This window comes from Phyllobates terribilis, unplaced genomic scaffold (genome assembly GCF_046119375.1).
Source record: "Phyllobates terribilis strain yellow unplaced genomic scaffold, ASM4611937v1 Scaffold_1__5_contigs__length_1240528914, whole genome shotgun sequence".
In the NCBI taxonomy this organism is placed as follows: Eukaryota; Metazoa; Chordata; class Amphibia; order Anura; family Dendrobatidae; genus Phyllobates; species Phyllobates terribilis.
Window position 1 is genome coordinate 180,865,859 of NW_027362761.1, and position 27,591 is coordinate 180,893,449.

Sequence of the window (27,591 nt, forward strand, 5' to 3'; positions counted from 1 at the left end):
AAACTCACAAGCTCTATGTACATGACCCAACTTCCATCCTCTAGTTCCAACATGCATCCTCCCAACTAAATCTAGGACTTGGAGCACCATTCCGAAACTGCTTCTGGTATCATCAGTGAAGAATTGCTGCCTGGTTCTCTCCCAGGTACCCTATCTGAATTATTTTCTTTAATCACAAAAGTTAGATCTATCAGAAGATGAGACTTAGAGGGTCACTAAGACGAGTGATGAGATTTGATTGACAGATGCACTTACATTACACCTACATACATTAGTTCAAGCAGAAGCATGCATTGTGTTGTAAATGACTTCAGTGAGGTTACATGGCTGTAATGGTCACATAAAATTTATGTAAATACTTCTTACAGAGCTGTAACTGTTTCAAGCTAGATCTTGCCGATTTAGGTTTCTGTACATTTTTTTCACTTTTGACCTTTTGCCTTTGAGATATTGAACCAGCAATCACAGTACATGTCCTTGCATTTGCTGCTCTTCCTTTTTGATCAGCAGTAATCCTTCTGTATGATGATTTGCAACTAGGTAGTGTCTCTGTATTCTTTACTCTTTACCAGCTTGATGTAGGCTCTTCAAGCCATCGTGGATCTTCTTTCTTCTTTTGGTTAATCCTGCGGGAACTTGTTCTACAGATTGTAGTTTGACCATACCTACACATTCAAGTCTGACCACCTAAAGAAATGGAACTTTAGTAGTTTTATGTAAAACTTGGTGGTACAAATGAAAAGTAAGTTGGCCACTTATGTATATCTAAATGGCATTTAACCTTCCTTACTCTACAAAATACTTGCAACTGTATATCATTCATTGTGGAGTAAAATCTGCTGAATAATTATGTTTGTGACAAAAGCAATTTTTCAACTTTTCCTGAGGAACCAAGAATGATTCATAAGCATCCAACATGTTCACTAGACTCCAGCACCAAAGTAATATATGTTAACCGGTTCAGGACCCAGCCATTTACCAACATTCCTGACCAGGCTCATTTTCAGGTGTTTTTTTATGTGCGGTTTAAAGAGCTTTAAAAATGTTTTCTTCTTTCAGGTACTCAAATTTGGGAAATACCCCAATACCAATTTTAAGACACATAGAGGTGGGCCTCCGTAACAAAATGTTCCCATTATAAAGGAGCGGTTCTGCTATACAGTTAATGCGTATGCAGTGACTGCAACGGCTGCCTAAATTTAGGAAGACAAAGACGTGGATGTGGTTGCTGATGGTTGTAGCTGAGAGTGTGCAACGACAGGTGCAGGGTGGGAGGTATCTTCGCATGCGCAATGGACAGGTGATTGGCGTGCACTCACAACAGCGGAAGAAGCAATGGTGTCACCTGCAGACACTGTTTCTGGACCCTGGTGTTGGGCCCACCTAGTTTGGTGCTTTGCTGTCATGTGCCTGAGCATGCTGCTGGTGGTCAGGCTGCTAGTTTTGCTACCCCTGCTGATGCTGGCTTGGCAGATGGTGCAAATGGCCTTTTTTGGGGTTATCTGCAGAGTCTTTAAAAAAGAACCAGACTCGGGAAGACCTTACAGTTGTACTGGCAACTTCCGTCGTGTTGGCGTTACGAGGAATCCTTTCCTGCCTTGTGTCTGCGGCCACAACACTGCTTCTTCCTGCCTGTTGTGGTGCTCCGCCTCCCTCCCCGTGTGCTGCCGTCCTTGCTCTGTGTGTCCCCCTGCCAGGTTGAATCAGTTACTATATCATCCACCACCTCATCTTCCACTTCCACACCCTGGTCCTCCTGACTTTCTGGCAATTGTGTCTCATCATCATCATCCACCTCTTGCGACAGTAATTTCACTTTACCACCATTGCCTTCATGTGACCGTGGCTGCTCCAATATTTGGGCATCGCTACACGCATTCTCCTATTGCACTGCTTGAAGCTGGCATGGCGAGAGGCCCAAATCTATAAATGGAAAAGTGAACAGATCTTTGGAGTGTCCAAGTGTGGGATCCGTCGTCTATGGGCATTCAGCATGGTGGGAGGAAGGAGGATTAGGGTGAGGAATATGCAGTCAAGACTCATGGCTACTGAGACTTGACTGTGTGGAAGACAGGGTGGTGTTGGTGGTGGCAAAGTGACTGGAAGCATTATCTGCTATCCAACCAACACTGCTCTGGGTTCAATAGTGGTGTGCTGTGATCCCCTAGTAATTGGGACAGAAAGTTAGGGCGACATGATATGGGTGCTTGTTGTGGCACAACTTCAACTTGCCCATGGCCTCGGCCTCTGCATACACCATCACCGTTACGTCCACTTCCCCATCCTTTGCACGCACCTTGCCTATTTTAAATGGAGTATAACATCTTGAACGTCCCCTACAATTTGCTGGATTTGTACCACAGTAATATCTGATACGTGTGATGGGACGCCATGGTTTTAAGCAGTGCTTCTAGTTTAGTATTGCTCAGCGACCACGTGTGAATAGGTTAACTACACACTGCTGACAAACCGTAAATGGAGCATAATATCTTGAACGTCCCCTATAAATGGCTGGATTTGTACCGAAGTTATATGTGATACCCTTGAGAAAGCGTGTGTTTAAAACGCGAAACGCGCGTAGGAGCTCTGCACTTTCTGCTTACGCATTCCCTGTGGGGGCTCCACCTGGGTAAGGTTTCTTTTATTGAAATATTCAATGGTGTTTTTTTTTACATACTTTCATTGACATGTGTGACATAGGATTGATTGTATACATGTCAAGGTTCCACCTATCAGTCATAATATAATACCTTCTATACTTGCATGTTGCATGTGTTTTCCCTATCCCAGGGTTTTTGCTTGTTGCTATTTTGCTTATCCTGGTTATTTGGAAGATTGAATCTTTTCAACTAGCATTTAATAAAAATGTATATTTTATACACACTCCCTTTGCTTCTCCTTTTTACAAGTATTCATTTAGGAGTGTTCTAGATTTCTTTACATGCATGAATGATCTATGATGATCTAATTATTTGTTTTTCATTATGCCTATGGGATTTGTATTTCCAGTTATATGTGATACGTCTGATGGATGCCCACAGTTTTAAATAGCGGGCTTGTAGTTTCCTATTATTGCCAGTGACCACGTGTGAATAGCTTCACTGACACACTGCTACAAACTGTAAATGAAGAGCAATATTTTCTACGTTCACTACAAATTTCTGGATTTTTATCGCTGTAATATGGGATCACGTCTGATAATGGAAAAGATCTGGCTGTATTCTGCAGTGCTAATAAGCAAATGGAGCAGTAAAATGTTGGACACTATTACTTTTTTAGAAAATAATCAGGATTAAGATAAAAAATGTAACGGGTCTGGTAGGCGGAACCTCTGAGCTACTATACAAGGGGGCGGTCCTTGTAAGGGAGCGGGTGGCGACCAGGGAAGACGGGCAGGCAGTCACAGCAGGTGACCGGGACAGTCTCTGGGTGAACGGGCAGCAGGTCACGGCAAGTGACCGGGACAGTCTCTGGGTATAGGGTAGGTACGACCTGTGACGGCTGAGCCTCCAGGTAGGCTAGCAGGCGGATGACAGATGAGTGCTCCCAGGTGAGCAGGCGAGAGTCTCTGGAAAAGCAGGTGGTCACAGCACGTGACGGCAGAGCCTCCAGGTAGGCAAGCAGGCAGGTAGCGGAGGAGCGCTCCCAGGTGAGCGGGCAAGAGTCTCTGGAATAGCAGGTGGTCACAGCACGTGACGGCGGAGCCTCCAGGTAGGCAAGCAGGCAGGTAGCGGAGGAGCGCTCCCAGGTGAGCGGGCAAGAGTCTCTGGAATAGCAGGTGGTCACAGCACGTGACGGCGGAGCCTCCAGGTAGGCAAGCAGGCAGGTAGCGGAGGAGCGCTCCCAGGTGAGCGGGCAAGAGTCTCTGGAATAGCAGGTGGTCACAGCACGTGACGGCGGAGCCTCCAGGTAGGCTAGCAGGCAGGTAGCAGAGGAGCGCTCCCAGGTGAGCGGGCAAGCTGGTCCATAGACAGACTGACAGGAGTAGGAAGGCAGACCGTCGGACCTCAGGCTAGCAAGCAGGTAGCAGGAATATCAGGCAGGAAACAGACAGCAAACTGGCAGGATTCTGGCAGGAATCAGGCAGGTAACTGGCAGGTAACTGGCAACGGGACCTGAGGGCTGAAGCAGAGTAGTGAACAGTGCAGCAACATTGCTCGGGCACCTCCATTTTGGAGGAGGTGCCTTATATATGGTGAAGTCCTCCGGCCATTGGCCGGGGACTCCTTTAGGACGGCGCGCGCGGCCCCTTTAAGAGGGAGGGAGCACGCGCGCGCGCCCTAAACACAGTGGCCGGGAAGGAGCGCGCGCTGCCAGCAGAGCGGGAGGAGGACGCCGGGCTCGGAGCAGAGAGGTGAGGGGAACAGCGTCCCTGCCTAGCAGAGGGCAGGGACGCCGACGCTACAGTACCCCCCCCTTTAGGCCCCCCCTTTTTTAGGCCAGACAGAAATTTAGCAAGGATGAGAGGGGCATGGATGTTCTCCCGGGGCTCCCACGTTCTCTCTTCAGGACCAAACCCCTTCCAATCTACTAGAAAAAAGGTCTTCCCTCTTACCCTTTTGGTGGCCAGAATGTTCTCTACCTCAAATTCGTTTTCAGCGGAAACCGGAGCAGGAGGCGTACCTGTAGACTTGGAAAAAGAGTTAAGTACCACGGGTTTGAGGAGAGATACATGGAAGGAGTTAGGGATCCGCAAGTTGGCCGGGAGTTTCAATTTATAGGCCACCGGGTTGATCTGACTGATGACCTCCAGAGGACCGATGAACCGAGGCCCTAACTTATAGGAAGGAATCTTGAGCCGGACATACTTGGACGAGAGCCAGACCTTATCCCCTGGACGGAATTGAGGAGGATCCAGACGTTTTTTGTCAGCATGTCTTTTCATACGCTCGGATGACAGAAGGAGTGCGGACCGGGTACTCTCCCATATGGAGGAAAATTTGTTAACAAGAGATTCCGCAGCCGGATTGTCCACCGAGGTGGAGACGGGAAACGGGATCCGAGGATGCTGACCGAAGACTACAAAAAACGGGGATTTGGAGGAGGATTCGCTCTCGTGATTGTTGTATGAGAATTCGGCCCATGGCAGGAGATCCACCCAGTCAGAATGGTGGGCATTAACGAAGTGCCGGAGGTAACTGGTCAGGATCTGATTGATCCGCTCCACTTGACCATTAGACTGTGGGTGGTAAGCGGAGGAGAAATCCAGGGTGACGTCTAGCAATTTACAAGTGGCTCTCCAGAAACGAGAAGTGAACTGTACCCCACGATCCGACACGATGTGACGGGGCAGGCCATGAAGACGGAAGATGTGGCGGATAAAGTCTTTAGCCAGCTCGGGTGCAGACGGGATGCCTGGCAGGGGAATGAAGTGAGCCATCTTGGAAAAGCGGTCAGCTACCACCCAAATGACCGTACAACCGGCAGAGACGGGAAGATCAGTTATGAAGTCCATCGCTATATGATGCAAGGGGGCAGCAGGTACTGGCAGAGGAAGGAGGCGACCGGCTGGCAGGTGTCTCGGAACTTTGTTGCGGGCGCAGGACACACAGGCAGAAACAAAGTCTATTACATCCTTGTGCAGGTTAGGCCACCAGTAGTGCCGGGTAATAAGCTGGAGGGTCTTTTTCTGACCGGCGTGGCCAGCTAGTTTAGATGAATGACCCCAGTGTAGGATCTACTCCCGATCAGGTACCGATACGAACGTCTTACCGGGAGGGAGACGATTTAGACTCACGGGAGTCACCTGCATTACTCTGGCGGGATCGATGATATGTTTAGGTTCCTCCTCGAGGTCAGACACCAGAAAGGATCGGGACAAGGCGTCCGCTTTGATGTTCTTGTCAGCCGGGCGAAAATGTAGAACAAAATCAAAGCGAGCAAAAAACAAGGACCACCGGGCTTGGCGCGGGTTAAGTCTCTGGGCATGCTGGAGGTAAGCCAAGTTCTTGTGGTCAGTGTAAATTATTACCGGATGAAGAGCCCCCTCGAGTAGGTAACGCCACTCCTCCAATGCCAGCTTGATGGCCAATAACTCTCGGTCTCCTATGGAATAATTGCGCTCAGAAGAGGAGAAGAGTTTGGAGAAAAAGCCACAAGTTACCATTCTCCCGGAAGATGATTTTTGAGTAAGTACAGCTCCGGCTCCAGAGGAGGAGGCGTCAACCTCCAGGAAGAACTGCTTGTTGCCGTCTGGACGATGCAGCTCCGGCGTGGAAGAGAAGGCCTGTTTTAAGGAAAGAAAGGCCTCCTCTGCTTCGGACGGCCACTCCTTGGGATTAGTACCCTTACGGGTGAGCGCGGAAATTGGGGCAGTCCGGGAAGAGAAGTGTGGTATGAAGAGGCGGTAGTAGTTGGCGAAGCCCAGGAACCGCTGAATGGCCTTCAACCCCTCCGGTCGGGGCCATTTCTCGATGGCAGACAGTTTCTCTGGATCCATTCGTAGGCCGGTCTGAGAAATAATGTAGCCCAAAAACGGAAGCGAGGTCTGCTCAAAGAGGCACTTCTCATATTTAGCGAAGAGGTGATTCTGACTGAGCCTGAGCAGGACCTGACGAACGTCCCTCCGGTGAGTCTGGAGATCCGGAGAGAAGACCAAGATGTCGTCCAGGTACACCACAACGCAGGAGTAGAGAAGGTCCCGGAAGATGTCATTGACCAACTCTTGAAAGACGGCAGGAGCGTTACAGAGACCAAAGGGCATTACCAGATATTCATAGTGGCCGTCCCGGGTGTTGAATGCAGTCTTCCATTCATCCCCTTGACGGATACGGACCAGGTTGTACGCCCCACGGAGGTCCAGTTTGGTGAAGACTCTAGCCCCCCTCAGGCGATCAAATAATTCTGGAATGAGCGGAAGGGGGTACTTATTCTTCACCGTGATCTGGTTAAGGCCTCTATAGTCTATACAGGGACGGAGAGAGCCATCCTTCTTTTTTACGAAGAAGAAGCCTGCTCCCGCCGGGGAGGTAGATTTCCGGATGAATCCCCTGGCCAAATTCTCCTCAATATATTCGGACATCGACCGGGTCTCAGCAGCGGACAATGGGTAAATACGCCCACGGGGAGGAGTAGTACCGGGTAACAGGTCGATAGGACAGTCGTATGGTCTATGAGGGGGTAATGTCTCTGCCTCCTTTTTATTAAAGACATCAGCAAATGACCAATAGGGAATCGGAAGTCCAGGTAGATTAGTTGGGGTAGGAGAAGGATGGACGGGATGAACAGGAACCAAACAAGTCTTATGACAGTCCTGTCCCCAGCGAAGGACTTCTCCGGTCTGCCAGTCAAGCACGGGTGCATGTCTCTGGAGCCAAGGTAGACCTAGTAAGAGGACGTGAGAGAGTCCAGGTAGAACATGAAAAGAGATGCTCTCAGAATGCAGCATTCCCACCTGCAGAGTTATGGATTCGGTGATGAGTTGGATGGGACGTGGTAAGAGGCCCCCATCCACAGCAGCAACAGATAATGGTACAGCCAGAGGTTTGGTGGGAATGCGGTATTTTTCTACAAGGGACTGTGAAATAAGATTCCCGGCCGCTCCAGAGTCAAGTTGGGCTAGTTCGAAGTAACGATTCTCCCCGAAGATAATAGAGACTGACAGTAGCAGAGATGGAGAGGATTTATTCTTGTCTAGGTGGACCTCTCTGAGCGAACCTAGACACAGGCGTTTCCCGACCTCTCCTGGCAGGTACGGATCCGGTGCTCCTTACTGCCACAGTAGAAGCAGCTCCCTTCGGCACGGCGTAAGTCCTGACGGGTTTTGACCATCTTGGTCTGGTCGACCTGCATAGGCTCAGGAGAGTGTACCTGGGGAGAAACGGAGGGAGTGACGGGTTTCTGAAAAGTAGGAGCTAGACGTGGAAACCTCCTCTCACGGGTGACCTCTTTGGCACGCTCCTGGAACCGTAGGTCAATCCGGGTGGCAAGGGTTATTAAGTCATCGAGAGTGGTTGGAATGTCCCGACCGGCGAGTTCATCTTTAATACGGCCGGACAGACCCTCCCAGAAGACAGATACCAGAGCGTCGTTATCCCAAGCCAGCTCCGAGGCAAGGGTACGGAACCGTATGGCATATTGGCCCATGGTGAGATTTCCCTGGTGGAGGCGTAGCAGAGATGATGCGGATTAGGTCTTCCGTCCGGGTTCGTCGAAGACTTTCCGGAAAGCCGTGAGAAAGGCAGGCAAATCGGACACCAGGGGGTCTCCTCTCTCCCATAGAGGATTTAGCCAGGCCAGGGCCTCCCCGGTGAGATGGGACATGATGAAGGCAATTTTGGCCCGGTCGGAGTTAAACTGGTGGGACAGGAGTTCAAAGTGCAGGGTGCACTGATTTATGAAGCCCCGAGCCTGAGCGGAGTCGCCTCCGAAGCGAGGAGGTGCAGAAAGCCGGGGTCCGGGGTAGGATACCATGGTATTGGTGGGCAGCGGAGCTGCCGGGTTGCGAGTCATGGCACTGGCGGTGGTTGCTGGTGGAGCAGTCAGAGTGTCCAGGCGAGAATTGACATTCCGCAGGTGACCCAGGATGGACTCCTGTTGGGACCTCTGACGGGACAGTTCATGACAGAGGTCCGAGAGCGAGGGAGTTTGGGTGCCACCGGGTTCCATGGCCCGAGCAAACTGTAACGGGTCTGGTAGGCGGAACCTCTGAGCTACTATACAAGGGGGCGGTCCTTGTAAGGGAGCGGGTGGCGACCAGGGAAGACGGGCAGGCAGTCACAGCAGGTGACCGGGACAGTCTCTGGGTGAACGGGCAGGAGGTCACGGCAAGTGACCGGGACAGTCTCTGGGTATAGGGTAGGTACGACCTGTGACGGCTGAGCCTCCAGGTAGGCTAGCAGGCGGATGACAGATGAGTGCTCCCAGGTGAGCAGGCGAGAGTCTCTGGAAAAGCAGGTGGTCACAGCACGTGACGGCAGAGCCTCCAGGTAGGCAAGCAGGCAGGTAGCGGAGGAGCGCTCCCAGGTGAGCGGGCAAGAGTCTCTGGAATAGCAGGTGGTCACAGCACGTGACGGCGGAGCCTCCAGGTAGGCAAGCAGGCAGGTAGCGGAGGAGCGCTCCCAGGTGAGCGGGCAAGAGTCTCTGGAATAGCAGGTGGTCACAGCACGTGACGGCGGAGCCTCCAGGTAGGCAAGCAGGCAGGTAGCGGAGGAGCGCTCCCAGGTGAGCGGGCAAGAGTCTCTGGAATAGCAGGTGGTCACAGCACGTGACGGCGGAGCCTCCAGGTAGGCTAGCAGGCAGGTAGCAGAGGAGCGCTCCCAGGTGAGCGGGCAAGCTGGTCCATAGACAGACTGACAGGAGTAGGAAGGCAGACCATCGGACCTCAGGCTAGCAAGCAGGTAGCAGGAATATCAGGCAGGAAACAGACAGCAAACTGGCAGGACTCTGGCAGGAATCAGGCAGGTAACTGGCAGGTAACTGGCAACGGGACCTGAGGGCTGAAGCAGAGTAGTGAACAGTGCAACAACATTGCTCGGGCACCTCCATTTTGGAGGAGGTGCCTTATATATGGTGAAGTCCTCCAGCCATTGGCCGGGGACTCCTTTAGGAGCGGGAGGAGGACGCCGGGCTCAGAGCAGAGAGGTGAGGGGAACAGCGTCCCTGCCTAGCAGAGGGCAGGGACGCCGACGCTACAAAAAAATTAAAAATTAGCCCTGGCCCCTGATATCTGAGGCTATGTCTGCGGATATCTGTAACAGCAGGAGCAGACAGAACAAGCAATGGACACTATTGTGCTGTATAGTGTTCACAAATTTCTCTGCCTGCCTAACTCCTGCTATCACCACGGAATATATGCAACAGGATTAGTCCTCAGAAAGACTGTTAGTTCATATGGATATATATATACTGGAGTACCTATATCTAACTATTACACCGCCAATTCTGTCCCTCACACAGCAGCACCTCTCCCTATTCTGCCTGTCTGAAGGTTAGACTGTGACGAGCCTAGCGTCACCAGCTCTTATATAGACCCGGTGATGCTATGCGGCCAGCCAATCACTGTTATGCCACAACCAACATGGCTACGGTATTACAGTGCATGGCAAGCAATCCCTGCATTTTCACGGGCTCTTTTCTGAAGATTCTGGCCGAACACAGACAGATTCCTTCATCTGCCCTTTTGGTTTCATTGGATGTGAAGAGTCTTTATACGTCTATCCCACATGACATGGGTATTCATACAGTCAAGTCTCTCTTGACCCAGTTCCATACAGACCCACAGATTACTGACCTTGTGATTGACTTATTATCCATCATACTTCACAAAAATTATTTTCTGTTTCAAGACAGATACTATCTACAAATAAAAGGCACAGCAATGGGCTCTAATGTGGCACCACCTTACGCTAACTGCTATATGGCGGCCTTTGAGACCGACGTTATCTACGCCCATCCTCTCTTCCAGTCACATTCTGTTGTCTGGAAGAGATTTATTGATGACATTTTTTGTATCTGGGATGGTCCTTCATCTACACTTGAAACATTCTTCACTGATCTCAACTCTGCATGGCCCGACCTCACGTTCACCATTACATACGATCTACACCAGATTAGCTTCCTTGACACGCTAGTCATCAAAGATGAGAATGGCGTTCTCACTACAGACCTGTATTCAAAGCCCACGGACCGCAACGGACTGTTGCACTATACCAGTAACCATCCTGTGCATGTCAAGAAATCCATACCCAGATCCCAATTCAAGAGGGTGGAACGCATAGTGTCCGATCCCGTCACCCGCCAACACAGACTTCATGAAATGAATCGCAAATTCATTAACAGGGGCTATCCACAAGCGCTTCTCCAATCCTCTAGCGAATCGTCCCGTGCAAGCCCTGATAACTCCTATCGTATCCCTTTTGTCCATACTTTTCATCCATTTGCCTATGTGTTGCACAAAACCATACGTAGACATTGGGGCATACTACGCACTGGCTATCCCTCTGTCACTGGCTTTCAAAGGCCTTTTATGCCCTGCTTTAAACGTGCCCCCAATTTGAGAGACTCACTTGTCAGAGCTGACATTGGTACTAATAGGTCTCTTTCGACACAACGCTTCCTTCAACAACCCAAAACTGGTACCTTCCCTTGCCTTCATTGTAGACAGTGTAACAATGTTACTAAAGGGAACTCAATTCACCATCCGCACACCGGTAGGAAATATACTATCAAAGGGTATTTCACCTGTGACAGCTCGTTTGTCGTCTACCTCATCAAATGTCCATGCGGCCTCCTCTATGTAGGCGAAACCACGCAACCAATCCGTGAGAGAATTTCAAAGCACAAATCTACGGTCAGGTGTAAAAATCTACTCTTACCAATCCCCTATCATTTCATTACTTCAGGACACAACATCTCCCAACTTAGGTTCCAGGTTCTGGAACAAGTGGTACCGCCGCGCCGCGGTGGAGACAGGACCCTACTCCTTAAACAGAGGGAAGCCTTCTGGATCCACACATTGGACACCCTTTCTCCCAGGGGATTGAATAGGGAATACGACCTCCTCTCCTTTAACTAAAGTCTCCCCTGCTCCTCTATCTGTTTATATACAGTTACTATGTTACACCTCTTGATGTACTGTCACCTGGGTCCTCAATCGGGGTGGATTATCCCATACATGTGGGCCTAAGATTCTTTTGTCCATCTGGTTCGCTGTTGTACATTTTCAAATATTCAGTTTATTATTTATTTATTATCATTTATTATTATTTATTACTGTTTTGACGCAGTGTTACCCTATAATCAATTTGCCACCATGTTTTTGACTGGCGTGTTTATGTAAGTTCGCGTGTGCGCTCTAACTTATGTCTCTTTTGTTGCAGATTCACCTTATACTGTGGTCCTCTCCCACCTCCCCTTCGTTTTCCATCTATACCTCTCGTTGTTTCCCTCCCCTGGCTATGTACACCGTCCTGGAACGCAAGTGATCCCTTCATGGAACGCACCGGCTTTCATCACTTCCTGTTCGCTTCAAACCGGATCTTCCGGTTTGCGCTCTCCCTCTGTGGAACGCAGACGGTGACCCGCTAACGTCATTTCCGGTTGCGTCGTATGGCACTTCCGGTATGCGCGGTCCGGCGTTTCGGATTCGCGCGTCTTTTGCATTTTAGACCCTTTATTAACCTCCCTCTCTGCACTTATGGTTACTCCAACTAGCAGTGGAGACCGCGTTGTGATGTCCATGCCCCCACGCGCTTCTCAGCAGGTAACCTTTGGTACAGCACGCCTTTCTGGCGCACTCTGTGAGGTCCTTGCCTCTGATTTCTTTCACCTTCTCACCTTTAGGCAGCCCTATTGGGACCCACTTGTTGCTCACATCTCTCGCAGAATTACCCGGTATGTGCCCACTTCTGCCAGCTATCTTGTGTTCTATTTTTTCTTCCCCTTCCCCCCATACCTATGTGCTCCATCCCTTTGTCCCCTTCTCCCTGTCCTTCTTCTCCCCCCCCCCTCCTTTGTGATTTCCCTACATATTATGGAAAAGTATACTGTGTATCTATAAGCTATATATTTCGCTTATGCATTACTGTGCACACTTGTATAATATAATAGGAAGGATTTCTGTTTCACTACTTATGATATGCTGTTTTTTCACTATGTCATCTAGAAATGATATTTGTATCGTTCTGTATCTAATTGTCTATGACATTGTCCTATTTTCTACAGTCAACTGAAGAAGGTCGCTAAGACCGAAACGTTGGTGTTATTTCTGTGCAAAAGGACGATTGAGTGCCAAGGCTCTTTGATCTGATATACCAGGGTTCGGCCCCTACTCGTGCACACTCATAGGGAGTGCAGTGAGTTATATCTTTACTGTGACGAGCCTAGCGTCACCAGCTCTTATATAGACCCGATGATGCTATACGGCCAGCCAATCACTGTTATGCCACAACCAACATGGCTACAGTATTACAGTGCATGGCAAGCAATCCCTGCATTTTCACTGGCTCGCTAAAGAGCGCCAAACATGCAGGACGGGGACCCAAGCTCCCGCCCGAACATCCCGAAAATACTCGCCAAGCATCTAGAGCAGTAAGATGCTCGGGCGAGTACCGAGCAGTAGCAAGCACACTCGCTCATCACTAATATCCACCCGATGTGTCATGTGAACTGTGACACAACATGGTGTCCACCATGATGAAAGAGCAATCCGAAAGAGTAGTGTGTTATAGTTCACATCACATCTGGGGTATATAACTGATTGTTTTAATCACCTAAAATAAATAAATGTTTTTAATGGATTCCTGTTGCTGGATACAGTGGGGATGAAAAGTATTTAGTCAGCCACCAATTGTGCAAGTTCTCCCACTTAAAAAGATGAGAGAGGCCTGTAATTGACATCATAGGTAGACCTCAACTATGAGAGACAAATTGAGAAAACAATCCTGAAAATCACATTTTCTGATTTGGAAAGAATTTTTTTTCAAATTTTGGTGGAAAATAAGTATTTGGTCAATTACAAACAAGCAAGATTTCTGGCTCTCACAGACCTGTAACTTCTTCTTTAAAGAGGCTCCTCTGTCCTCCACTCATTACCTATAGTACTGGCACCTGTTTAAACTTGTTATTGTAACATACCTGGCGGCGTCCTTGCATAGTGGTCCATTTCCCACTGTGCAGGAGCGCGCACTTGATCTCCTGTCCAGAATGTCTCTCTGGCTTCCCTCCATGCTGTCTGTTTGTGTCTGTCTCTGCTGCTTAAGGGCGGCGCCCGATCACTTCCTGCTTTTTGTACCTGCTGTGGGTCACACCCCTTGTGCGTCCTCAGCCTATTGCTGTCTGACACTTGGTATATAGCTCAGCAGCTCCCTTCTATCCCGGCCTGAGCATAGTGTTTTCCTTCAGTGTGTGCTTGCACTCTGAAGGTGCCAGGTCCCGTCTCTTGTCTCCTGCTTTTTGTATCAGTTCCCGTGTCTGAACTGAGTCCTGTATGTCTCCTGCTTTGCGGTATCAGCTCCCGTGTCTGAACTGAGTCCTTTCTGTGTTCTCTTGTCTGTCCTGTCTGAACACGCTCCTAGCCTGTTCCTCCTGCCTTCTAGGGGCCGATTACCTAGACCCGTTCCTGTATCTTGTCTGACCTGTCTGTACTCGCTCCTAGCCTGTTCCTCTCGCCTTCTAGTGGCCGATTTCCTAGACCCGCTCCTGTGTCTGGTCTGTCCTGTCTGAACACGCTCCTTACCTGTTCGTTCCGCCTTTTAGTGGCCGTTTTCCTAGACCCGCTCCTGTGTCTGGTCTGTCCTGTCTGAACACGCTCCTTGCCTGTTCGTTCCGCCTTCTAGTGGCCGATTTCCTAGACCCGCTCCTGTTTCTGGTCTGTCCTGTCTGAACACGCTCCTTGCCTGTTCGTTCCGCCTCTCAGGGGGCCGTATTCCCAGACCCGCTCCTGTATCCCGCTGCAGTGTCGGTCTCCTCCGTACACTCAGTTCCAGTCTGAACACTCTCCTGTCCTTTACCTGTTTTGCCTCTATGTCCGTTCCCTTCCTTTTTCTGCAGAGTCTGAACTCGTACCTAACTCCTGCTTGTTTTCTCTGCAAGTACTGTGTGAGTATCTGCCTCTGTCTTTCCCTTCCTGTCTGTTCCGTGTGAACAGAGCCCTGTCCTCCCTGCTCAGCCTTGTCTGCACTCTAGCTGTGCTTGCCTGTAACCCTCTGCCTGTATTGTTCCTGAGTCCCGGTGTGTACTGGGTCCTATCCCGCCTGTGTTCCTACCTGCTAGTGCCTCCCTGTCTGCACTCTAGCTGTGCTTGCCTTTACCCCCCTGCCTGCATACCCGCCTGCCTGCATACCAGTCGTGCCTGCCTATACCCACCAGTCTGTGTGCCAGCCTACCAGCCTGTTCCTGTATTCCCCTGTGTGGGTCAACAGCCGTGTCCGGGGTCTGTCCTGGAGTAGCACCTGGTCCCTCTGCTCGGTTCCTCCTTGGTGCACTGGCGTCGTATGCCGTCGTGCGACCCTGGTCGGATCGGGTGAATACTTAGTCACGCCCCTCCAGGCATTCACTCTCCGGCACGGTCCAGTGGAATCACTACCAATCACACGCACACGCCGCTTAGCCCGGGCGTGTGCATAACAGCATGCTCAGGCCATGGTTCCCGTTGAGCCCCACGGCCTTCGCTCTTTGAGAAGTTTTTCCAGCGAATACATGCATTAAAATAAAATAAATAAATTTTTTTTTCCCCCTTTAGCTGAGTTCCAGGCGAGTTACGCACCCGTCCAGATGGATCTATCAGCCCTCGTTCCTGCGGATCCGCCACGTTACTATGGGGATCCAAGACAGTGTCGTGCATTTGTGGAGCAATGCATGCTACACTTTAAGGCCTACCCTCTCTATTTTCCTTCCGATTGGGCTAAAGTGGCCTTTATGATTGACTACCTAGCGGGTGATGCCTTGAAATGGGTCACCCCCCTATGGGAAGCATGGGATCCTGTCATCCTTGACCTGCAGGCCTTCCTGGTGGCCTTTCGTATGGTCTTCGAGGACCCTAACTCTGAAGCCCCTGCTGAAGCTTCACTTCCCAATATCCCGGAGCAGCCCCGACGGGTAATGTGTGTGGGTAGCGCAATAGTCCTCCAGCCCAATGAGACTACTGCCCACCCAGAATCCTCACAGGGTGACTACGCTTTCCGGAATACTTCTCTCAACCTCAAGAGGCAGTCCAGACGTGCTAGACTTAGAGGCAAGCCGTCACGCCAGGGTCTGTCCTCCCTGAGACCTCCTGACCCCAACCTTGAAGTCCCTACTGAAGCTTCATCTCCCTGTATCCCGGAGAAACCCCAATGGGTAATGTGCGTGGGTAGTGCACCAGTTCTCCTGGCCGAAGAGACTTCTGCCCATCCAGACTCCACACAGGAGAACTTCCTGCACCCGGCATCAGATGCTTCTTTCTCTTTAACCGGTGTGCATGTCCAAGGATGCTCCAAAGCTGTGGTTACCTCAGAGTCTGTGCACCTCTACTACCTGGCGGAGGATCCCCTGTTGCCTCCTGAACCCTCCGGGATACCACTCGATGACAAATGGAGAGAGACTTCTCTACACCCGGTATTCAATACTTTGTCCGCTTCGTCCTGTGAGCCTGACAATGGGTACCCCAAAGTGGTAGTTACCTCCGAGTCTCTACACCCCTCCGACCAGGCGGAGGATCTCCAGTTGTCTCCTGAACCCTTCGGGGTGCTACCTGGTAGCGAAAGGACAGAGACTCTCCTATACTCTGTACCTGATACCTCGCTCGCTTCGTCCAGTGAGTCCAACCTAGTGTACTCCGAAGCAGAGGTTACTCCTGAGTCTCTACACCCCTCCGACCAGACGGAGGACCTCCAGTTGTGTTCAGAATCCTTCGGGGTGCCACCTGGTGGTGAATGGACAGAGACTTTCCTATATCCTGGATCTGATACCTCGCTTGCTTCGTCCAGTGAGTCCGACCTAGTGTACTCTGAAGCAGAGGTTACCCGTGAGTCTCTACACCCCTCTGACCAGGCGGAGGACCGCCAGCTGTCTCCAGAACCCTTCGGGGTGCCACCTGGTGGTGAATGGACAGAGACTTTCCTATACTCGGTACCCGATACCTCGCCTGCTTCCTCCAGTGAGTCCGACCTAGTGTACTCTGAAGCAGTTGTTTTCTCTGAGCCTCTGCACTCTTCTGACCCGGCGGAGGACCTCCAGTTGTTTCCTGAATCCTCCGGGATACCACCAGATAACAAAGAGACAGTGACTTTTCCTCATTATGTACCTGATAACCCGTCTATTTCTTCCTGTGAGCTTGACAAGATGTACCTCGAAGCAGAGATTACCCTTAAGTCTCTGTCCCCCTCCAACCCAGTGAACGACTGGTCCTCGAATTCCCTGCGGAAGATTCTGGCAGGTCTGAAGAAGAGGGGGCGTAAGGGGGGAGGTACTGTAACATACCTGGCGGCGTCCTTGCATAGTGGTCCATTTCCCACTGTGCAGGAGCGCGCACTTGATCTCCTGTCCGGAATGTCTCTCTGGCTTCCCTCCATGCTGTCTGTTTGTGTCTGTCTCTGCTGCTTAAGGGCGGCGCCCGATCACTTCCTGCTTTTTGTACCTGCTGTGGGTCACACCCCTTGTGCGTCCTCAGCCTATTGCTGTCTGACACTTGGTATATAGCTCAGCAGCTCCCTTCTATCCCGGCCTGAGCATAGTGTTTTCCTTCAGTGTGTGCTTGCACTCTGAAGGTGCCAGGTCCCGTCTCTTGTCTCCTGCTTTTTGTATCAGTTCCCGTGTCTGAACTGAGTCCTGTATGTCTCCTGCTTTGCGGTATCAGCTCCCGTGTCTGAACTGAGTCCTTTCTGTGTTCTCTTGTCTGTCCTGTCTGAACACGCTCCTAGCCTGTTCCTCCTGCCTTCTAGGGGCCGATTACCTAGACCCGTTCCTGTATCTTGTCTGACCTGTCTGTACTCTCTCCTAGCCTGTTCCTCTCTCCTTCTAGTGGCCGATTTCCTAGACCCGCTCCTGTGTCTGGTCTGTCCTGTCTGAACACGCTCCTTACCTGTTCGTTCCGCCTTTTAGTGGCCGTTTTCCTAGACCCGCTCCTGTGTCTGGTCTGTCCTGTCTGAACACGCTCCTTGCCTGTTCGTTCCGCCTTCTAGTGGCCGATTTCCTAGACCCGCTCCTGTTTCTGGTCTGTCCTGTCTGAACACGCTCCTTGCCTGTTCGTTCCGCCTCTCTGGGGGCCGTATTCCCAGACCCGCTCCTGTATCCCGCTGCAGTGTCGGTCTCCTCCGTACACTCAGTTCCAGTCTGAACACTCTCCTGTCCTTTACCTGTTTTGCCTCTATGTCCGTTCCCTTCCTTTTTCTGCAGAGTCTGAACTCGTACCTAACTCCTGCTTGTTTTCTCTGCAAGTACTGTGTGAGTATCTGGCTCTGTCTTTCCCTTCCTGTCTGTTCCGTGTGAACAGAGCCCTGTCCTCCCTGCTCAGCCTTGTCTGCACTCTAGCTGTGCTTGCCTGTAACCCTCTGCCTGTATTGTTCCTGAGTCCCGGTGTGTACTGGGTCCTATCCCGCCTGTGTTCCTACCTGCTAGTGCCTCCCTGTCTGCACTCTAGCTGTGCTTGCCTTTACCCCCCTGCCTGCATACCCGCCTGCCTGCATACCAGTCGTGCCTGCCTATACCCACCAGTCTGTGTGCCAGCCTACCAGCCTGTTCCTGTATTCCCCTGTGTGGGTCAACAGCCGTGTCCGGGGTCTGTCCTGGAGTAGCACCTGGTCCCTCTGCTCGGTTCCTCCTTGGTGCACTGGCGTCGTATGCCGTCGTGCGACCCTGGTCGGATCGGGTGAATACTTAGTCACGCCCCTCCAGGCATTCACTCTCCGGCACGGTCCAGTGGAATCACTACCAATCACACGCACACGCCGCTTAGCCCGGGCGTGTGCATAACAGTTATCAGTATAAAATACACCTTTCCACAACCTCAAAATAGTCACACTCCAAACTCCATTATGGTGAAGACGAAAGAGCTTTCGAAAGACACCAGAAACAAAATTGTAGTCCTGCACCAGGCTGGGAAGACTGAATCTGCAATAGGCAAGCAGCTTGGTGTGAAGAAATCAACTGTGGGAGCAATATTTAGAAAATGGAAGACATACAAGACCACTGATAATCTCCCTTGATCTGATGCTCCACACAAGATCTCACCCTGTGGGGTCAAAATGATCTCAAGAACGGTGAGCAAAAATCCCAGAACCACACGGGGGGACCTAGTGAATTACCTGCAGAGAGGTGGGACCAACGTTACACAGGCTACCATCAATAACACACCAGGGGCTCAGATCCTGCAGTGCCAGACATGTCCCCCTGCTTAAGCCATTACATGTCTGGGTCCGTCTGAAGTTTGCTAGAGAGCATTTGGATGATCCAGAAGAGTATTGGGAGAATGTCATATGGTCAGATGAAACCAAAGTTGAAAGAATGCTGAGTTGCATCCAAAGTACACCATACCTACTGAGAAGCATGGGGGTGGCAACATCATGCTTTGGGGCTGTTCCTCTGCTAAGGGACTAGGACGACTGATCCTTGTACATGAAAGAATGAATGCGGCCATGTATCGTGAGATTTGGATTCTCCTTCCATCAGCAAGGGCATTGAAGATAAAACATGGCTGGGTCTTTCAGCATGACAATGATCCCAAGCACACCGCCAGGGCAACAAAGGAGTGGCTTTGTAAGAAGCATTTCAAGGTCCTGGAGTGGCCTAGCCAGTCTCCAGATCTAAACCCTATAGAAAACCTTTGGATGGAGTTGAAAGTCCGTGTTGCCCAGCAACAGCCTCAAAACATCACTGCTCTAGAGGAGATCTGCATGGAGGAATGGGCCAACATACCAGCAACAGTGGGTGCCAACCATGTGAAGACTTACATAAAATGTTTGACCTCTGTCATTGCCAACAAAGGATATATAACAAAGTATTGAGATGAACTTTTGTAATTGACCAAATACTTATTTTCCACCAAAATTTGAAAAAATATTTCTTTCCAAATCAGACAATGTGATTTTCAGGATTTGTTTTCTCATTTTGTCTCTCATAGTTGAGGTCTACCTATGATGTCAATTACAGGCCTCTCTCATCTTTTAAAGTGGGAGAACTTGCACAATTGGTGGCTGACTAAATACTTTTTTTCACCACTGTAAGGGTATGTGCCCAAGATGCAGATTTGAAGCAGAAATTTCCTGAGCATTTCTGCATCTCCTTGGCAGAAAAAACGCATGCGGATTTTACATGCATTTTTTCAGCGTTTTTACATGCGTTTTTTTCAAGCGTTTTTCCAAGCGATTTTGAGCATCACTTGGAAAAGGGCTTGACAAGTTCGTCACACAATATAAATGGTAACTGGCATGGATTTATATTGTGTGACCAACTTAGAGGAAAATTAGAGGACTTACTTAGAGACAATTTCTATTATCAAGTGCTGCATCTAAAGTAAAAAAAAGAATTAAAAAGTAAAAAGAAATAAAAAACCTTATATTTGCCTCACCGGCGGCCCTCGGTCTCCTCCCGGAAGCGTCCTCTCTCCTCGATGTCCCGCGGTGTACTGGCAGGACCTGCAGTGACGTCATTTATTCAGGTGATGGTCACGCGACCATCACCTGATGTCAGCAGTCGCGTGATCAGCTGACTAAATGACGTCACTGCAGGTCCTGCCAGTACAAAGCGGGACGCCGGGAGGAGACCGGGGGCCGCCGGAGAGGAGACTATGAATATTTTTTTTTATTTTTTACTTTATAATTCTTTTTTAACTTGCAGGTACCATGGTTGGAGGAGAGTCTCCTCTTCTCCAGACCCGGGTATCATCCGCGCATTGAACCGCATAACATCCGCATGTATACATGCGGATATTATGCGGTTCAATGCAAGTCAATGGGCGCGATTTCGACGCGAAATCACGCCCAAATTGGTTGCGCTGTGGATTTTCCCGCAATGATAATTCGCAGCATGTGTACAGCACATGCGGATTATCATCCCAGACCTCTTAACAAGCGATTTTAATTACATTAAATCCGCATTGTGGGCACTCAGCCTAAAGGGGCTTTCTATCTATATTGTATATACTGTGTGTGGAGCCAGAGAAAAGGCTACAGAGTAACTACAGCAAGTGTGACTGTGCAAATGTCCATGTCTGTATGTACTTATATATAATTATATATATCGATGCAGCACTCCAGTGGAAATAATTTCCATTGGATTGCTGTCTTCATTCTATTTTTCCTATACTTGAAGGCTGGTTGCTTGGGGAAGTATTGAACCCACAACAATAGTACTGTGCTGTTATTATAAACACACCTATAATATAACCAGAGATGTTACACAGTGTGGAGCTGGAGTCAGCACATGTGCATATTGCACTATGGCGCCGTAGTGCGGATGCCAACGCTGCCAACACAGGCAGCCAATCAGTCACCTGCTACTCACATGCCCCGCTGTTGGCCCGTGCCTCCACTTTGGTGATCCTGTCTCCCTGCCACCTCTTCAGCCCAAGAAATGAGCAGCCTCTTACAGCCTGTATCACACACAATAATGAAATGGTGCCGGATAGCACGGTATACGCACAAGCTGACTCTGGGACCATTTTATTGGGAATTAAAGGGAAACTGTCACCAGAAATAAGACTATTAACCTGCATAAATGTGGTGAATCTGCAGGTTAACAGTGCTATTATGCTGCCCGGTGCCTACATGCAGCCAAATCCAGCGAGGAGAAAATTACCTTTATTCTCATATGTATACAGTATATATATATATATATATATATATATATATACACTACCGTTCAAAAGTTTGTGGTCACCCAGACAATTTTGTGTTTTCCATGAAAAAAGGATGTTGCAGGCAGAAGATCGCTCTCCACGGCGTCTCCAGACTCTGTTACTTCTGTCACATGTGTTTAGTGCTTTCATCTGTGAAGAGCACAGGGCGCCACAGGTGTTCTGTGGCAAATGCCAAGCGTCCTGCATGGTTTGGGCTGTGAGCACAACCCCCATCTGTGGACGTAGGGACCCTCATACCACCCTCATGGAGTCAGTTTCTAACCATTTGTGCAGACACATGCACATTTGTGGCCTGCTGGAGGTCATTTTGCAGGGCTCTGGCAGTGCTCCTCCTGTTCCTCCTTGCACACAAAGGCAGAGGTAGCGATCCTGCTGCTGGATTGTTGCCCTCCTACGGCCCCCGCCACGTCTCCTGGTGTACTGGCCTGTCTCCTGGTAGCGCCTCCAGCCTCTGGACACTACGCTGACAGACACAGCAAACCTTCTTGCCACAGCTTTCATTGATGTGACATCCTGGATGAGCTGCACTACCTGAGCAACTTCTGTGGGTTGTAGAGTCCGTCTCATGCTACCACGAGTGTGAAAGAACAACCAACATTCAAAAGTGACATCAGCCAGAAAGCATTGGTACTGAGATGTGGTGTGTGGTCCCTACCTGCAGAGCCACTCCTTTATTGAGTGTGTCTTGATAATTGCCAATAATTTCCATCTATTGTCTATTCCATTTGCACAACAGCATGTGAAATTGATTGTCAATCAGTGTTGCTTCCTAAGTGGACAGTTTGATTTCACAGAAGTTTGATTTACTTGGAGTTATATTCTGTTGCTTAAGTGATCCCTTTATTTTTTGAGCAGTGTATATGTATATATATACATATCCAGTACAGACCAAAAGTTTGGACACACCTTCTCATGTAAAGATTTTTCTGTATTTTCATGACTATGAAAATTGTACATTCACACTGAAGGCATCAAAACTATGAATTAACACATGTGGAATTATATACTTAACAAAAAAGTGTGAAACAACTGAAAATATGTCTTATATTCTAGGTTCTTCAAAGTAGCCACCTTTTGCTTTTATGACTGCTTTGCACACTCTTGGCATTCTCTTGATGAGCTTCAAGAGGTAGTCACCGGAAATGGTTTTCACTTCACAGGTGTGCCCTGTCAGGTTTAATGAGTGGGATTTCTTGCATTATAAATGGGGTTGGGACCATCAGTTGTGTTGTGCAGAAGTCTGGTGGATACACAGCTGATAGTCCTACTGAATAGACTGTTAGAATTTGTATTATGGCAAGAAAAAAGCAGCTAAGTAATGAAAAACGAGTGGCCATCATTACTTTAAGAAATGAAGGTCAGTCAGTGTGAAAAATTGGGAAAACTTTGAAAGTGTCCCCAAGTCCAGTTGCAAAAACCATCAAGCGCTACAAAGAAACTGGCTCACATGAGGACCGCCCCAGGAAAGGTAGACCAAGAGTCAGCTATGCTTCTGAGGATAAGTTATCCGAGTCACCAGCCTCAAAAATCGCAGGTTAACAGCAGCTCAGATTAGAGACCAGGTCAATGCCACACAGAGTTCTAGCAGCAGACACATCTCTTCAACAACTGTTAAGAGGAGACTTTGTGCAGCAGGCCTTCATGGTAAAATAGCTGCTAGGAAACCACTGCTAAGGACAGGTAACAAGCAGAAGAGACTTGTTTGGGCTAAAGAACACAAGGAATGGACATTAGACCAGTGGAAATCTGTGCTTTCGTCTGATGAGTCCAAATTTGAGATCTTTGGTTCCAACCACCGTGTCTTTGTGCGACGCAGAAAAGGTGAATGGATGGACTCTACATGCCTGGTTCCCACCGTGAAGCATGGAGGAGGAGGTGTGATGGTGTGGGGGTGCTTTGTTGGTGACGCTGCTGGGGATTTATTCAAAATTGAAGGCATACTGAACTAGCATGGCTACCACAGCATTTTGCAGCGGCATGCTATTCCATCCGGTTTGCGTTTAGTTGGACCATCATTTATTTTTCAACAGGACAATGACCGCAAACACACCTCCAGGCTGTGTAAGGGCTATTTGACCAAGAAGGAGAGTGATGGGGTGCTACGCCAGATGACCTGGCCTCCACAGTCACCAGACCTGAACCCAATCGAGATGGTTTGGGGTGAGCTGGACCGCAGAGTGAAGGCAAAAGGGCCAAGCTAAGCATCTCTGGGAACTCCTTCAAGATTGTTGGAAAACCATTTCGGGTGACTACCTCTTGAAGCTCATCAAGAGAATGCCAAGAGTGTGCAAAGCAGTCATCAAAGCAAAAGGTGGCTACTTTGAAGAACCTAGAATATAAGACATATTTTCAGTTGTTTCACACTTTTTTGCTAAGTATATATTTCCACATGTGTTAATTCATAGTTTTGATGCCTTCAGTGTGAATGTACAATTTTCATAGTCATGAAAATACAGAAAAATCTTTAAATGAGAAATGTGTCCAAACTTTTGGTGTGTACTGTATGTATATATCACCAATATAGCCACCATTGTGAATGTTTCATGTTGAGTGTCTTAAATCCTTGGAAAAATAAAAAATTGTCTGCTAAACTTTTAACGCTACTAAAATACTAACAAAATAAAAGGACAGTTGAAAAATTATCCTGATATAGAGTAGACACATGATAAAGGCTATTTATTACATGTGTTTGTGGCATACCCATCGGATTTAAGGCATTAAAGGTTTGAAAGTAGAACATTTTTCAAAATTTTTGTTAGATATAAGCTATTAAAAAAAACAAAACCTGCAAAATATTTCAACTAATTTCCTAATTTTACCACGTGCTAAAATAAAGTACAGTGTGTCTCAAATAGTGGTGAACGAATGTACTCAGATAAGGTGTTATCCAAGCACGCTCGAGTCCAAACAGATTATCTTCGGTAAATATGTCCGCGTCCCCGCAGTTGCATACCTCGCGGCTTTTAAACAATCGCAACATATGCAGGGATTACCTGTTTGTTAGTCTTAAAACAATCTCAAAATCATCAGTAAATATTAAAGCATTTCAGAGTAATTACCAAGTTAGGCAAAACATACAGTGGGTACGGAAAGTATTCAGACACCTTTAAATTTGTCACTCTTCGTTTCATTGCAGCCATTTGGTAAATTCTAAAAAGTTCTTTTTTTTCTCATTAAAGTACACTCTGCACCCCATCTTGACTGAAAAAAACAGAAATGTAGAAATTGTTGCAAATTTATTAAAAAAGAAAAACTGAAATATCACATGGTCGTAAGTATTCAGACCCTTTGCTCAGACACTCATATTTAAGTCACATGCTGTCCATTTCCTTGTGATCCTTCTTGAGCTGGTTCTACTCCTTCATTGGAGTCCAGGTGTGTTTAATTAAACTGATCGGACTTGATTTGGAAAGGCACACACCTGTCTATATAAGACCTCACAGCTCACAGTGCATGTCAGACCAAATGAGAATCATGAGCTCAAAGGAACTGCCCAATGAGCTCAGAGACAGAATTGTGGCAAGGCACAGATCTGGCCAAGGTTACAAAAGAATTTCTGCATTACTCAAGGTTCCTAAGAGCCCAGTGGCCTTCATAATCCTTAAATGGAAGAAGTTTGGGATCACCAGAAGTCTTCCTAGACCAGGCCCTCCAGCCAAACTGAGCAATCGTGGGAGAAGAGCCTTGGTGAGAGAGGTAAAGAAGAACCCCAAGATCACTGTGGCTGAGCTCCAGGGATGCAGTAGGGAGATTGGAGAAAGTTCCACAAAGTCAACTATCACTGCAGCCCTCCAACAGTCAGGCCTTTATGGCAGAGTGGCCCGACAGAAGCCTCTCCTCTGGGAACTCCTTCAAGATTGCTGGAAGACCATTTCCAGTGACTACCTCTTGAAGCTCATCAAGAAAATGCCAAGAGTGTGCCAAGCAGTCATCAAAGCAAAAGGTGGCTACTTTGAAGAACCTAGAATATAAGACATATTTTCAGTTGTTTCACACTTTTTTGTTAAGTATATAATTCCACATGTGTTAATTCATAGTTTTGATGCCTTCAGTGTGAATGTACAATTTTCATAGCCATGAAAATACAGAAAAATCTTTAAATGAGAAGGTGTGTCCAAACTTTTGGTGTGTACTGTATGTATATGTCACCAATATAGCCACCATTGTGAATTTTTCATGTTGAGTGTCTTAAATCCATAGTGCAGTAACTTGAAAGCAGAGATGCTAGATGGAATTGAGCGTCCTCAGTTGATTCCTTCAATAATTGTGACTCACATCATATGGCATATTGTATTGAATGCACTGTCTGTACCATGCGATATGTCGGATGCACTACTAGCAAATGACGCATTGCAAAGCATCCGGCCAATATTAATAACAAAAAAAGTTCTTATTCAGGTGCAGTTAGACATTTCTTTACTGTACATAATACTGACACATCCATTTTTTCTTGTTATGGTATTGAGAAAGTAAGGTATCCAAATAAAAGAAGAAGCTGGCAAATACAACTAATGATGCAGGAGGCTTTTTGGATTCTTAGTTTGAACACTAAATTCTCTAAAGAAATCAACTTTAAAAATGATTTATTTTATATTTATTAGTTTACATAGCTGAACCATTTTGCAGACACTACATTCAGTTGTATTAGATAATTCTAATGTTTATTCTGTTGAAGCAGTATACAGCTTCAGTGGTCACTTCAGGTGGTGCACATACTTAATCTAATTATAGGTTAATGTGATTGATTTTCACATTTTATAAAATTACCCATTATTTGTGTTTGTATCCTATCGCTAAGGGCATTTACTTCCAGAAACACATCAGGATTTAACTATCTTGTCTGGATGGATCCATTGGTTTTTAAAAATGTTTGAATAAGGCCCCCAGCCTTTGATCTGTATAACTTATAACTCCACTTATGACAGCCATGCTTTTCAGGTGCTTTTCATATGGAGCATATGAAATTTTTATCCACTGAATTATGTACAGTATGACCTTGTATGAGACGACTAGGGGCCAAAAGAAATTTACTCAGAGTTTGTACAGAGCGATGTTCATGTGCGGTGTATGAGAGCTAGATAACCTACAGCCAAAAATTAAAACTTTACAGCGATCCAGGATTTCTATTTACATCAGTTGTTTGCAGTCTTTCTCATGAAAACTCAACCACTAGTGCTTCATTAACTACTTCTTATCAGTTATATTATCTATCATGTTGAGACCTATTTCTAAAGCTTGTAGCCTTATATACAGTATATACAGTATATCTAAGATTTCTTTTTCTTCCTCCCTCAGGTGGCTAAATTTGATAATCAATCACTCTTGAGACAACCCTGTCATACCTCTATGCAAAGACACACCTTCTGAAACTATGCCTGTAAGCAATCGTCTATTGCTGCAGAAGAAAGATCTCAAAATGTTAATATTTTCAGAATTCTGACCAAGCTAAAAGTGCATTAAAATGTGTGAAAGCTGTAAAAGTAGACTAAAACTTGTGGCTTCAAAATATTTAAAGAGTAACAGGTTACAAAGCCATCTACAAAGGCTCTCAAGAACATTATGGACTGTCTTTTTGAACAGTTTTATTTATAGGGATACAACCATCAATTGTTTTATACACATTACATTATTTATATCATAATCCCGGGAGCAGTTGTGACATTCCCTTGTGAAGACCTCTTCAGGGTGTTGCCCACGTAGTCTCAAGATGAAGACCAGAGGCAGGAAATGAGCAATGAAGGTTGGAATGGACGTTTATCCTTTTCAGCAATGAGTCCTGCTTTTATCTTGGATGCAATGAGATTGGTATGGAGACAAATTGGGCAGCATCAAGAAAAGGCCTTCATGAGGGAGCTTCGCACCAATAACAGGGTTGGTGTGGGGTGGTATAATTTATGGTACAGTAGCTGGATCCCATTCAATCTTCATTCTGAGAAGACTAACAACTTTGCATTACATTGATTAGGTTGCGGCACCAGTGGTACAGCTATTTCTCCAAAGTGAAGCAAGAGATGTTTTTCAGTATGACAACTAGTGCTACCATGGCCTGCAGTATCTCCAAATTGTCAATGGTTGGCAATTACTAATGGAGCTACCAATAGTAGATCTTGATGATTTTCATGCCCAAGTGCAGTTAGCGTGGCAGATCATTCCTCAGAAATTCATTTATAATCTTATTGCTAACTTGCCAAAGTGTGTAAGTGCCTGCATTTCTGCATGGCACTCTTACTCGATACTAAATATATTGAGATGTTTTGAATTTTTTTTAATCATTTACATATCATTAACATGTCTATCAACCCTGTAATTTCCATAAT

The 27,591-nt window shown here is 47.6% G+C and overlaps 1 long non-coding RNA gene across 1 annotated transcript; it reads left to right on the top strand.

The window, feature by feature from the left end:
• On the top strand, positions 1–27,591 carry LOC141166243 (uncharacterized). The gene is made up of 4 exons (XR_012251266.1): positions 1–145; positions 11,820–12,202; positions 12,283–12,333; positions 26,570–27,591. It is a non-coding gene; the product is annotated as an uncharacterized lncRNA (long non-coding RNA).